The 14,233-nt window shown below is 56.0% G+C and overlaps 1 long non-coding RNA gene across 1 annotated transcript; it reads right to left on the bottom strand.

Annotated features, from left to right (window-relative positions):
- Window positions 1–719: 719 nt before the first annotated feature.
- Window positions 720–7,296, bottom strand: LOC111768234 (uncharacterized). Its single transcript, XR_002800414.2, has 4 exons — window positions 7,134–7,296; window positions 6,162–6,341; window positions 4,897–5,231; window positions 720–1,032 (listed from the first exon to the last, which is right to left on the bottom strand). It is a non-coding gene; the product is annotated as an uncharacterized lncRNA (long non-coding RNA).
- Window positions 7,297–14,233: the final 6,937 nt, after the last annotated feature.

The following is a 14,233-nucleotide window of genomic DNA, read 5'->3' as shown; positions in this document are numbered from 1 at the left end:
GAGACCCACCCATCTCCCTCAGATGTCCCTGGTGTCATTTGTACTCATTCCCTGGTGTTCTCTGCACTTTATCACCCATGTCGGTTTGCGGATCCACCGCCACAGTCAAGACCCTGGACAGTCCCCACGTGTCAGGGATCCCTCCAGCTGTTCTCCTGTGGCCACACCCACCTCCCTCCCACTGTGCCCGCCACCCTCTGGCAACCACTGGTCTGTTGTCCATCTCCATACTTCTGTCATCATGGGAGAGTCCTGTAAGTGAGCTCAAACAGTGTGGCAGCTTTTGGGATTGGCTTTTTGCACTCAGCGTCGTTCTCTGAAGCAGCCCGGGTTGTCTCTCGGGTCAAGAGTTTGTTCTTTGTTGCGGCACGTGTTCCACGGCAGGCCCAGGCCGGCGTGTTTACTGTTCACTCTTTGAAGGACTTCTGGCTGTTTCCAGTTTTTGCCTGTTACAGATAAAGCTGCTGTGAATGCTCGTGTACAGATCTTTGTGTGAACATAAGTTCACAAAAGAGTGCAATTGCTGGATCAGATAGCGATCGCTGTTTCTAGAGGAGCCCAAGGTCATGGGTCACTCTGCTGATAATACATTCTGTGACCCCGAAGTCCTTATTATGACCCCTCGGGGGACCCCTCCATCCCTCGGTTGGGAGGGTTAGAACTTCCCTCTCTCTAACCCGGGTCTAGACACATTTCTTCTGGGGAGGGCGGCACCTCACCCCGATCAGGCTCCGTCTGAGAGGGTCCCCACCCACAACCCTCCTGTGGGGTGGCAGAGCCCCACAGGTGGGCAGAGGATATCCTGGGTTGATTCTCTTTTCTCCCCAGAGGCAGGATCCAGGAGGTTTACAAGCCAACGCCCCCAGCTTCAGAGGCATAGGTCTCTTCACCTCAGTGTCGCCCATTGTGCAGACCGAGATCTTTGAGACAGCGCACAGAGCCGGCGAGAACGCCTGTCTTCTGGGAGAAGCTGGCTTGGTTTGTGGGAAACTTGCTTACTTGCTTCCAGCAGAAAATACCATCTCGATTAGCCTGGAGATAATGAGAATTAAATCATTCTCTTAACTATAGAGACAGACTGGGTAAGACCATTGTGTTTTCAGCATCCTAGACAGAAACTGGTAACCAAATGGTTAAAAAAAAAATTCCAGGTCATCCATTATTTACCCTTGCCGCATAATGCACGAGGCCATGAGCCAGGCCCATTTGTATTTTCAGCGTTGGCCTCACCTGTCAGCCCACTGCTTTGTGCAGCTGCCCGCAGAGGCCTCGACCCCTCGGTTGGCCCTTCCTCCCCTTAAGCTGTGTTTTATGGGGAAGGGACGGACCTCTGGCCCCAGGCCTCCTGTGTCCTGCTCACTCTGCTCCCAGCCTGGGTTGTGCTCCCTCTTCTACTAAATTCTACTCATCCTCCAAGGCTTAGCCTGGAAATGGCTCCTCCCTGACTCCTCCCAGGAGAAGAAGGGGTCCCCCCTCGCCTGTCCCCCTGCAGCACTTTGGGCTCCGGTAGAATGTTCTCAAGCACTGCCACCGCCATGACTTAACTGTTATGACTTATTTAATTTCTATTATCTGCCAGACACTTAGCACACATTCTCACAATGAACCTCGTGACAGCTCATGAGGCGGGTAATATAGTTCTTAACTTTAAGATGAAGGAGCAGGCTTAGAGAGGTTGATTAATTCAAAGACACAGAGCTAGTAATAGGCGGAGGTGCTGTTTACCTGCCAGAATTTAGTAGCTGTCATCTCTTTTCTTCTTGATCATTTGAAACAGAAGTTTGTTTAGTCTTTTCAAGAAACCAACTTTAGCTTTTGTTGATTCTGTCTCTTAGTGCATTAATTTGTGTTCTTACTTTTATTCTTTCCTTCTACTTTCTTTGGATTTATTTTGCTGTCCCTTTGTAACTTCTGCAGATGGATCCGAGTTCATTACTTTTCGATCCTTCTTCCTTTCTGCATTTAAGGCTAGGAATTTCCCTCTAACCACAGCTGTGGTTGCATCCCACACATTTTGCTCTGTAGGAGGTTATTATTCCATACAAAATATTTTTGAATTTTCGTTGTGATCTCAAGCTTGGATGGCACTCACATTTGACTAACTCCGTGGCTTGCTTTTCATTGTGTATGTACTTGGCACTGAGCAACTCGTCTTCCCATCCGTCTCTTCCTGGGATCAATCGTGCAGATTTTCCCCCAGTCCCAAAGCAGGGTGACTCCCCATTGCCTGGCCTTTCCCCTGTAGGTTCAGCCAAGTTCGAGGCCAGTCCTGTTAGGTGGGCTCAGGTTACATGTCTCTGTACCACCTGTAACTGCTTTCCCACCCAGACGTCACAACCACTACTGGGTGAGGGCAGTGTCACTACAGGGATACCACAGGCTCTGTTCTAATTTACCACAAAAATAAGCAATTTATAACTTGGGTGCTTTAGCCATTATTGGTCATACATTTTGACCATGGGCCACTTAATTTGAGAAGATCAAGCAGCCCACTGCCTATGCATTCCAAGGGGAAAAGGCAGTGGTGCTAACAAAGTAGAGGGGAGCTGAATGAATTAACTGATCTTGACTTTATGACAAGATCCGCTTGGACATATCCCACTCAGACTCAGCCTCTTTCAGAAGGGGTAGGTCTGTGTTTTGAGTGTGGTGGGCAGAGAAGGAGGTGGTACCAGTAACCCATCACCTTCTCATTCCACGTCTGCGCCCAAGGATCAGGTCCTGGCAGGCGCCCTCGGGACGTATGGGGCTGATGCAGCCTCTGGCAGCTGGAGGCTCGGAGGCAGCATCAGGTGGCAGCTCCTCTGGGCCAGCATCTCCTAGCCCGACCCCTCCCTCAGTAAGTCACTTTTCTTGTTCCTCTTGCTGAGCAGGGCTCTGGGTCTCATTGGCTGATTGGCTCAAAGAAGCAGGATGCTTCATATTGGCTCGCTGCCTTTTCTGGATGAGGGAGACAAAGTCTCGTAACATCAGGAATGCAAACGCTCTTGCGGCTGGGTCTCCCTGACCAGCGCTGGCCTGGTGTTTTGCTATTTTAATCACAGGACTTGCAGTTCATAAACAGCCTCTGCTTCCCTCATCTCCCAAAGCTGGGTAATCACAGCTAAAGTTAAACTTCCTTCCCCTCCCATATTCCTCTTTGCTAATAATTTATGCAGCCAACTTGCCTGGGAGTAGGGCGACAAGGTCACCCAGGTTGACGGGGACCATCCTGGTTGTAGCGCTGTAAGTCCAGCTTTGTGGGAGCCCCTCAGACTAGGCAAAGTGGGACAGCTGGTCATCCCACCTGGGGGGCTCACACTCGGGAATGTTCGGCTTCTCCTGTGGTTCTTGGCAGATGGAGTGAGAGAACCCGGGCAGAAGGGCTGAATTGAAAGGTTTGGTCTTGGGGCACCAGCCTGGTGCAGGGCTGGGACCCCATGCAGCCCCTGACTGCCCCTTGACCTCCTCTTTCTCTCCATGTCTCCGTGCCATGAGCTGGGAGGGGAGGAGTGGGAGACCTGAGCTCTCTCTGTCTCCCAGAATGGATCCCCAGCCCAGTAATGCCAACTGTCCTTGCAGGAAGGGTAGCGCTGAGCCGTGTCACATCCCGGGCCTGGGAGGGGCTTAGTAACCATCTTGTCCTCCACTTCTTTTACAGATGGGGAAACTGATCCCGGAAAGGGAGGAGACATTCCCAAGTAATAATAGTGGCAACTCGACTTTGCATTGTGGGTGATAGGATAGCACAGGTCTGCACAGGAGCTCAGGTGTGAGCTCCGTCTCCGCCCTGAGAACCAGCCGCATGGCAGCAGCCAGTGTGCCCAGAGTGGGCTCACCCAAAGCCCAGGGACAAAGGGCCAAGTCGTCTGGCTTCTAACATTTACAGCAAATCGTGCAGGATGGGATGGATTTGGAAGATTTCTGTGATGTTTTGTTTGACTAATATTTATTTTTCTCTTGTACCAGTATTTTAACAAACGTTCTGGAGGAAAGACAGAGGAGAATCAGTATGCAGCTGCTAAGCTTGGCTGCTGACTCCCGGGTGAGAGAGAGAGAGACAGAGAGACAGAGACTGAGATGGTGGGAGGAGAGAGAGACACACAGAGAGATGGGCTGAGGTAGTGAGGGAGAGAGAGGAAAAGGAGAGACAGGGAGAGAGTCGGGGGCAGAGAAGGGAGAGGCTGAGGGCATTAATTCATTAATCTCTTCTTATAAAGACAACTACAGCCATGCGTCACATAACAGATGTCTCAGTTGGCAACGGATCACACGTATGACGGTGGTCCCACAGGGTTAGTATGGTACAGCGCGGGTGTGTAGCAGGCTAGCCCATCTAGGTTTGTGTAAGTGCACTCTACCGTATTCACATGGTGAAACTGCCTAATGATGCATTTCTCAGAACACAGCCCCGTCGTTAAGCGATGCACGACTGTATATTAAAAAACTATTCATTAAGAAATTCTGAAACATATTATACTATATACTTTAAAAAAGCTTTTTTATGATGGGAAGTTTCAAACATATGCAAACAGAATAATGTAAGGAGCACCGTGTGCAATGTCAACAGGGATCAGTGTGTGACCAGTCGTGTCTGATCTTTGTCCCCATCCATTCTCTCCTCTCCCAAATCTGGATTATTTTGAAGTAATTCCAGCCATAGCATTTCATCTGTAAATATGATTGACTATATTCTCGAGTATACTGAATATCTTCTTGAAAATACCCCTGAATGTATTCTTGAGGGTGAGGAATTCTTACAAATGTACATGCTTATGTCCCTGAGTGTCCCCTTCCGTGCCTTTCAACTTCCTCTCTCTGTCCCTCTGTCCCCTCTCCCTGATCCCTCAACCTCCCATCTCTGCCCTCCCTAGTCTTCCCTAACCTCCAGAGCTCCACTCTGACCCTCAGTTTCACCTTCTAGGGGGTGGGCAGCCCAGCCTGTGCTGCGCTGGCTCTCCCCTCCATCGTCTCTCTCGGACTCAGTTTCCTCTGGCTGAAGCAGTAGGGAGCTGGACAGAGACAAGTGCAGCGTAGCTTGAATGTTGTTACGAAGTGAAGTGGAGAAGAATTAGCCCAAACTTGGTAGAAATCTTCGACATATTAAAAAAAAAATCCCATCCATATGAATCACGTAAAGCCGGAGGTCGTCAGAATCCTGACTGTGTTGACTGAAGTGGCCTTTTGATGTGTTGACGAGTTGTGTGATCTTGCACAGGTCGCCTCACCTCCCAGAGCCTCAGTCTCCGTCTCTGTAAAGGAGGTTGGACCATAACAGTGGTTTTCAAACCACTTTGGAAGCAGAGTCCTTTTTTCCCCCAATCAAAGCGTCAGTGAACCTTGCTGTGTATGACAGTTAAAAGTGAGGCCAGGGCCCACGGGAGCAGGTGCTGAGAGCAGGCTGCCTGGACCAACCCCACCCCCACCCCCATGCCTCCGTTGCTCATCTGCCAAATGGGTCTGAGTTTTCCTGGGATCAGATACATCTGAGGGGCTCAGCCCGGGGCCTGGTACACAGTCAATGCTCGGGAATCCCTGCCATCCTTAGCATTTCTTGCACCCTGTCTGGGGTCGGATGGGGTCTGGGGACTGGCTGGGCCTTGGACACTGCCCCTCTCCTCATCTTGGGCCAGCCCTCACCCTCCACTGGGCTCGGGGACACCAGTGTTCTGTGCTCCGTGTTCTCAGGTCCCAGTGAGCTGTGCTCTGAACCACCCAAGTCAGGCAGGGCCAGGACAAGGACCCAGGCTCTCTGGTGCCCACAACTCTGCCCCTGGCTCCCATACCCCCCAAGAGGGAGCTCGGAGGAGGTAAATGTACTGGGTGGCAGGGCTCTTGACAAGGTCCCCATGCAGCCAGCCTCTGGGGGGTGTTTGCCCAGCCTGGTGGTGCCCCCAACCTTGTATGGCATGTCCCTCTCGACTCCTGTTCCCTGAAGGCTCCCAGACAGGGGTGACCCAGAGGCTCGGGTCGTCCATCCCCCTGGCTTTTCACTGCTGTCGTGCGCTGCCTCCTCTTTCCCCACCAGAAGGGTCCCGGAGAATGATCAGCTCTGAAGTTAATTATAATTACAGACAACTGCAGCCTGGGTTGTCATAGAAACCCCGGCTCATGGCTCTGTCTGTGGGACTGCAGCTTCGCGACCTGGCAGCCGCAGCCGGGGACACACACCTCCTTCCTACCTGGGCTGCATTTCAACAATCCTCAGGGAGAGTTTGGGAGGAGATGGTAAAACGCAACCATAGATTTCGCTACTCCCAGCCGTTTGAAACTAGCAGGAAACCCCGAGCCCAGGTGACCAGCGAGAAAGGCTTCCTCTGCATCTCCATATGAGTCTGCTCTCTTGTTCCCGGCAGCAGTTTCTGGGGAGACATGAGTGCTCTGAGGCCTGGCCGTCCCTGTGGGCCCCAGGTCACAGCGATGGCAGGTCACCAAGAGAACGAGAGAAGCAGGGGCTTTGGCCCTGTGCATATCTGTGTGACCTGAGGCAAGTCACTTCACCTCTCTGAGCTGGGGTTCCTGTCTGTAAAATGGGGATGGTAACGCCCACCTCCTCACTTTGTCCGGAAGGTAAAATGGGTTGATGCACGGGCCAGCCACATCACTGGGTCTGTCAAATGTCAGCCCTCTTCCTACGTCATTGCTATCCTGGCCCCACAATGGCATTCTGGGACAGAGGAGGCGGAGGGGGGCCCTCAGCTTCCTGCTCTACCTTTGAACTTTGGACTCACACTCTTGGGTGCAGTGATTCTCAAAAGTGGTCCCTGGAGCAGCAGCATTTCAGCACCTGGGAGCTTGTTAGAAATGAAAATTCGCAGGCCCCACCCCAGACCCACCGAGTCAGAGACTCCAGAGTGGGGCCCAGTAGTCTGTTTTGAGGTGTCTGCTGGGACCCTGATGCCCCTCACGTGTGAGAACCCCTGCTGTGACGTTCATGGATGATACCCTCTGTGCCCTCTCCCCGAGGAACGGCCTCTCCTAGTCTGCCTTCCTCCGGATTGGCAACCCCCAGCTCTTCCCCTCCACTTTGGGCCCGTCTGAGCTGGGTCCAGGTTGTCAGGGGCATGACGGGCTGGGCCAGGGCCACCCAGGGGTCCTGCCTGGGGTCTGATGCTCCCTCAGCGTCTCATCTCAGGCCGCCACACAGAACACACCATAGCACTCATCTCTCGGGGTGCTGGAGGCTGGAGGCCAAGATCACGGTGCCAGCAGGTTCCGTTTCCGGGGAGAGCTCCCTGCCTGGCTTGCAGACAGTGGCCTTCCCACTGTGTCCTCACATGGTCTTCTCTCTCCCTCTTCTCATAAGGATGCCAGTCCTACTGGATCAGGGCCCCACCCTTATGACCTCAGTTAACCTTGACCACCTCCTTAAAGGGCCCATCTCCAAATACGGTCACACTGAGGCTTGGGCCTTCAACACGTGAATTTTACAGGGACACAAACGTTCAGTCCACAGCCCTGGCCTCCCCAGGCCCTGTGAGCTCATGGCACCTCCCTGCTGGGATGCCAAGGGGCAGCTGGTCTCAGCCCGGACCTCCGGCCAGGCGGTGGGTGTGGGGAGGGTGTTATGGATTCTCTAGCACCACCCCAACACGCCAAATCCCTGAGGAGTGAGGGGGGCTGGGGCCGGAAGATGGCAGGCAGGCTGCTGGGAGCGTGGCATCTGCCCCGGCAGGAAGGTCTCCCTAGAGGTGAATCCTTCTGGAACCTTCTGTGTGAGGAGTCAGGAGTCGAAAGATCCCAGTCCCGGCCTCGTCAGGAGGCTCTGTCCTGACACGGACACTCTGGTCCCTTGGATACTGAACACCTGTTGGGCATTTCCTGTCCTGGGGCTGTGCTGAGCGCCTTCACGCCTCAGCACTCCGGGGGTCCACAGGGAACACTCCCATCCCTCAGATGGGGACGGCGGCAGACAAGGGCCAGGCAGCGCCCGAGTGGGGGGCTGTGACCCAACCCCGGGCACCGACGGCTCCTCGCGCCACAGCCGCCCATCCACAGCTGGAAGGAGGGGAGCCGCTGTCAGGGGTGCCTCGGGGCGGGTGCAAGTGGGTGGCCCCTCCCTCTGCGGCAGCGCCCACTCCGGGTGGCCAGACTGACCGATTCCACAGGCTGAAAAGTTCACGCGGAAGCAGTCTGCAACGGAAGAGGAGTTTGAGGAGCTGCCTGGAGCAGGGACAGGTGACTCATCACCATCAACCAGAGCAGATCGCAGACCGGAAGCCGAAGGCGACAGTGCCATGCGGGGCCGGAAGGGGTGACCGAGCACACTTTGAATTTATGGTATTCCAGGTCTTGGGTGTCAGCTCTGCCTTGGCTGCTGGCCGATGACCCCGACTGGCGCAGGAGCCTGCAGGCAGATCCCTCAGTGGCTGGTGACAACCAGCCTGGGGGGCTCAGGCTGGTGGGGGGTGAGAGAGGCTGGGGTGTAGGGGGCTGGTGAGTCTCCACACAGCCCTGGGAGGCAGCAGTGTACGAAGAGCAGCTCCAGGCTGTGTGATCCTGGGCAGGGCACTTAACCTCTCAGGTTCTGTCTTCCCATTTGTGTCAAGGGAACACAAGTACTGACTTCACAAGGTGGGGATTAAATGAGATGATGTGTTTGAAACGTCTGGCTTGAGGCTTGGTAACCCCAGACGGGCTTCCTGAAGGCAGGGCAGGTCTGATTCCTCTGCACGCCCCCAGCCCCTGCCCAGAGCCTGGCCCATCGTGGGCCCTCAGGAAGCATCTGTTGCCCTCCCCCGAGAGAGGCTTCAGCGAGAGCAGCCCCCCTACAGCCTCAGACAGAGCCTCAGCAGGGACAGCTGGTGAAGCGGGAGCAAGGAGGGCCCCGCTGAGCCACAATGGTGATGGCAGGAACAGTTGTGGGGCGGGGGGGGGGTACCGTGACAGGGCTGTGACTGCACCACTCACTGGAGGAGTGGCCCGGATGCTTCACCCAGAATCTCTGAGCCCATGTCCCTATGTAAAACAGGGCTGATGCTCTGCAGGGCTGAACTCACGCCCAGGAGAGGGGCCCTGCACTGGCCTTGTAGGTAGTTAGCTCACAGAAGTAGAGCCAGTTGTCGGGGACATCGGGGAGAAGGACCAGGCAGGCGGGGCAGAGGCTGGCTTTTCTCTCCCCCCTTGCAGGACTTGTGGAGTTCTATTTATTGAGCTCACAGGAAGCCTGTGGCTGTGGAAGGCTGTGGAGTCAGAAGGACAAAAAGCCCTGGTTCTTCTGGAACTCTACCTCGACGTCTGGACCTAAGCTCCATACATCCTCCCGGCTCTGGTCTTTCGTGAATGATGGTGCCAGAGGGATTCAGTGGATTCACAGTGAGAGCTGAAGGCCAGTGGCAGAGGGAGCTGTGTTTCTGAGGAAATGTGGGGCGGTAGAAAGAGCCTGGGCTCAGACCAGGGGCCTGCATTCTGCTCTTGCTCTGCCTTGACTTGGTTTTGCAGCCTAACGATGGTGATGCTGATGCTGATGCTGATGGAGCTGGTGAGGACGGTGATGGTGAGGATGGTGATGGCAATAGTGATGATGTTGGTGATGATGGTGATGGTGATAAGGGTGGTGATGGTGATGGTGGTGATGATGACGATGATGGTGATGGTGGTAATGATGATGGTGATGGTGATAATGGTGGTGATGGCAATGATGGTGATGTTGGTGGTGATGGTGGTGATGATGATGGTGGTGGTGATAATGGTGGTTATGACGATGATGATGTTGGTGATGATGACGATGATACAAATCTCCACGCATGCTTCCTGTTCTCTGTCAGTCTCTCTCCTGCTCTTGTCGAAGCAACACTGACCACCCACTCGTGACCATGAGGGCTGTTTCTAACCGTGGAGGGAAAGCAATTCTGACATTTCCTTACACAAAACATACCACTGTCCCTGGTACACAAAGGCATGGGGAGAAGAGCCCTTTGCCCCACAGGACTCTGGCATTGACCACTGAGCTCCTTCCCAGCTATGCTTCAGGGCAAAGAAGGCAGTAACCTGGCTTGCTTTCAGCCAGCTCAGATGCTGCCTGTGCCTGACAGCCCCTGTGGGGCAGGCTCTCAATAGAGCACTGAGACTCTCCAGGGGCAGAGTGGCCTTGATCAAAGCCAAGCCCAGGGCTCTGCCATTTATGAGCTGTGTGACCTCAGATGTGTTCCTTAGCCTCTCTGAACCTCCTATGCTGCTATGAAAGATTAATGAGATTATGTCTGTGAGAGGTCATAGTGCCATAGCAATCAGCGTCACAGTTGGGGGGTCTAGCCTGTGGCCTGTGGCACACGGTGGCAATGAGTGGACAGTGAGCTAGACCCAGAGAGGCAGGGCCTGTGAGGGGCTGGGCAGAGCGGGAAGGGGTGCCGTTTGCCGGGGGCACAGGCAGCACACCCTTAGCACGGAGGCCCTGCATCACAGAGGCAGGAGGATGGCGGAAATGATCTTTCATGACTCCGCAACGCTGGAGGAATCTGCCTGCCACTTTCGGCTCTCTTGCTATCTGGTGTCAGGCCTGCAAACCACGTCCTTGGAGGGTCTCATTGAGGCCAGAGTGGACAACCTGGAGGTGGACCTGTGAGGACGGAGGCGGGTGGGCCTCTGTGTGCCACTGTCTGGTCGCAGCTCTCCGCAGTCGCTCGAGGGGGGGAGGGTAGGAGACTGCAGTGAAGCCGTGAGCTGAGGGTCCCTCGTTTTCTCCCGTCCTGTGAACGCCCCAGGCACAGAGCGGATTGGGGGGGCACTGAAGGAGCCTTGGCCGTGCGAGGGGTGCCGTGGAGGAAGCCCCGCCTCTAGAGCTGTGTGTCTTGGAGCTGGAGCCCAGCATGTCGTCTGTAGCGGAGGTCGTGGTGAGGAAGGAGGGAGAACACGAACTAGGGGCATTTTTACTGCCCCTCAGCCGGGCCTCCCAGGCCAGGGGTCCCAGGCAGGGGTTCCAGGCAGGGGTCCCAGGCAGGGGTTCCAGGCAGAGGTCCCAGGCAGGGGTCCCAGGCAGGGGTTCCAGGCAGGGGTTCCAGGCCAGGGGTTCCAGGCAGGGGTCCCAGGCAGGGGTTCCAGGCAGGGGTCCCAGGCAGGGGTTCCAGGCAGGGGTTCCAGGCAGGGGTTCCAGGCCAGGGGTTCCAGGCCAGGGGTTCCAGGCCAGGGGTTCCAGGTAGGGGTTCCAGGCCAGGGGTTCCAGGCTGGGGGACAGCACCGCCTCCCTCTGCAATCTCCCTCTGCAAGTTTGGCTTCTGCCGCAGGCCCCAAGTCACTGCGGCTTCCCAGGACGAGAGGTCAGAGGCTGCTCCTCATCCTACCCCGGCCTGCTGTCCAGGGGCTAAGAGGCAGAACCTTCTCGAGGGGGCTTCTGGGTCCCTGTCTCTGAGGGACTCGACTGGGCTGCTCAGGGGGTTGCTCCCCCGCCCCACCCCTCCTTGGTCCCCCACCGCACCCCCACACCCCATGTCTCAGATCTCAGAGGTGCCATCGCTCAGGGTGGCACCAGGCTCTGGTCACATTCCTCCAGTGTTGACTCCACTTCTAGGATTTGGGTGAGGATAAGTGCTTAAGGGCCATGCTAGATGCAGACAGGGCCTGGACACACGGGGGCAGCTGTGGCCTCTCCTAGCCCTTGTCCCTTCCCCCATGGCCCTACCCAGGCCCAGGACGCTGGGCCAGTCCGGGTGGACTCCTTGATGAAAATGGTGGGGGGAACAGGACCGTAGAAGAATCCAGAGCTACACTCCCTCCAGCAGGACCCCCACATCACCCTCCAGGATGACAGCTGCCTTCTGCAATAAAAGTAACCCCCGACCCCTGGGTGTCTGAGGAGGGAGACTGCCCACGCGGGAGGGGCGCTGGTTCTCGTCTCAGCCCTAATCGTTCTCCTGGAGGCTGGGCCTCCCCTCTGGCCTACAGCCTGGCCTCGGCATCCCGTTAGCCTGCACACAGACACAGAGGCTCAGCTCCTCCTCACAAACCTCGTAGCAAAGCCAAGCGGGGCCAGACCCCGTAAGTTAAAGGCTCCAAGATGATAAAGGATCTGGGAGGAACCCCCGTTCCACCCACTCCACTTCACCCAGCTGGGGGAAGCCTGAGAGGGTGATGGTGCCTGTCTGGGGTCGGTTGAGCGGGAACTGCCTCCACCCTGGCAGGAAGCGCCCAGAGGTGATGCATTCGGACCCTAAAGCCCCCACTTCATGGTTCCGGGCCCTTTCTCTCCGTGGCTTGAGTTCCAACTCAACATCACCTCCCACCGACAGCCTGCATCCTCCAGTGTGAGGCCGAATGGGCCTCTTGGCCTCTGCCCCCGTGCCCCTCCTGCTGTGCTGTCCCTCTCACACAGACGTGCCCCAGGCTCCCCTCTCTGCTCACAGGGGCTCCCTCCAGCAGAGGCCCTTCTCCAGGAAGAGCTTAGGGGACCAGCCAGAGGTCTCATGTGGTGGACTGGCCAAGGCCACATTCTTCTTCAGCCAGCCCTCCCCCGTCCGTTCTCCGCTCCTCTCTGCCCTATCTGGGTCCCAGGGGCTGGACAATCATGCACCTGTCCCCCAACGCCCATTGGGTTTGGCTGGTGGGGCACCCCAGCTGGAGACGCAAGAGCAGGAGAGGGAGGCTGGAATGTTCCTCATGCTCCTCCTGGCTGCCCTCAGAGCTGCCATCTGGCAGGGGCTTCTCCCTCCCGTTGGCCTCGGGGTGGTGCCAGCTTCCCACGGGGCTGGACACCAGGTGCTTCAAAATCCCACCTTGTTCCTTCCATTCTGCCACTCCCCTCACTGCATGCTCAAGACGCCGGCTGAGTGGACTCCGAGAGGAGCGTGCGTGGGCACAGCACTGAGACTACCCTCCCGCAAACGTTGCTGAGGGCATACTGCGTGCCAGGGGACCTCGAGGACGCGTGGAGTCCAGGGCACAGTGGGGCTTCTGATGTCTCTTCACAGCCCACGTTCAGGTGACACAAGTCACAGGCCCCACCTGGGCAGTTCTGCCCTTGGGAACAGCAGACTGGGGACTCGGGATGTCTCAGCGGATCTGGCAAGAGTCACAACGCAACCCCTGCACACCCTCCAGGGACAGGGCTGGGTTCCCCAAGAGCAAGCAGGAGATGGCGACAAGACCGGCATCGTCAGGTAGATCAGGAAGAAGGACACGCAGGGACTTGGCAGGGAAGTGGGCGCTAGACTGATGTCCCCAGACATTCGTATCACTGCTGGTCCTGGGCTGGAGCGTGAAACCAAAAGGCATTTCACAAATTAAGGTAAATCCTGTGAACCCTCAGCCCATTTCAATGCTTAATGCAGAACATAAACACATTAAAGTCATTTCAGAATCTGGAGGAGTTTGGATAATTCAGCCCCATCGTCGTTTACTCCAAACGCCTCGTTTCATCTTATGAGTCATCTTCGAAAGGAAAAGAAGAGGGACATGTGGTGGCAAATAACGGGATTGTAACCAAGAGGCTGGAAAAGCTGTGTGGGAAGAGGAGGCTGCCAGCTCCCTGGATGGACAGGGCCCAGGGCCAGTTTTAGAATCAGTCCCAGAGGAAGTCTGCCCAGGCAGGGTGCGGAGGGGTCTCCCAGGGAATGGTAGAGCTGAGTCCAACCCCTGTGGTCTTGGGGCAAAGTCCTTGTCCCACCTGGGCCTCTGCTTGCTCATCTGTGGAACAGAAACGACTCCTGCTCTCTGGTTGCTGTGAGGCTGGAGTGGCACGATGTGTGGATGAGCGTGGACACTGGCACACATGGAGCGGTCAGGGTTAGTGACATCCCAGACGGCCACATCCACCTGCAGCTCCTGAAGCCAGCACCACTTCTTTGTCCTGCTTCATCGTTTTACAGGTTTTGATGGACACGTCCATTTCCCTGACCAGCCACGGCCCTGTGGATGAGGACCTCGGCTTTATCCCGCGCCCAGCGTAAGACTTGTGGCCCGGGTGCTTCCTCTCTTCCCATCGCCTCCACCTGGAGCAGGGTCAGCAGGGGCTGCTGCTCCGGGGCTGGGGCTGGTGTCCAGACTCTGGTCCTCGTCCAGCCCCGTGTTCTCATTCATCAGCCTCGCTTTCCTTCCTGCCTCCCTGGTGTGGTGGAAGAAACCCTGGATTTGGAGTCAGAAAAAATCCTGAGTTCAAGTTCTGGTTCTACCCTGTGTGTGGCTTTGGGCGAGTTACTTATTTAACTCTCAGCATCTCAGTTTTCAGTGGTGGAATGGGGGTGATATTGTTCCTCACACTATTGTCCGTGGGGAGGGTTAGAGCTGATGTCTAAGGCATGCAGCCCGCCAGAAACCCTCGCAG

The sequence above is a fragment of the Equus caballus genome, chromosome 15 (genome assembly GCF_041296265.1).
Source record: "Equus caballus isolate H_3958 breed thoroughbred chromosome 15, TB-T2T, whole genome shotgun sequence".
Classification (NCBI taxonomy): domain Eukaryota; kingdom Metazoa; phylum Chordata; class Mammalia; order Perissodactyla; family Equidae; genus Equus; species Equus caballus.
Note: the sequence above shows the minus strand (reverse complement) of the source record. Positions and strands in the feature narration are given on the sequence as shown.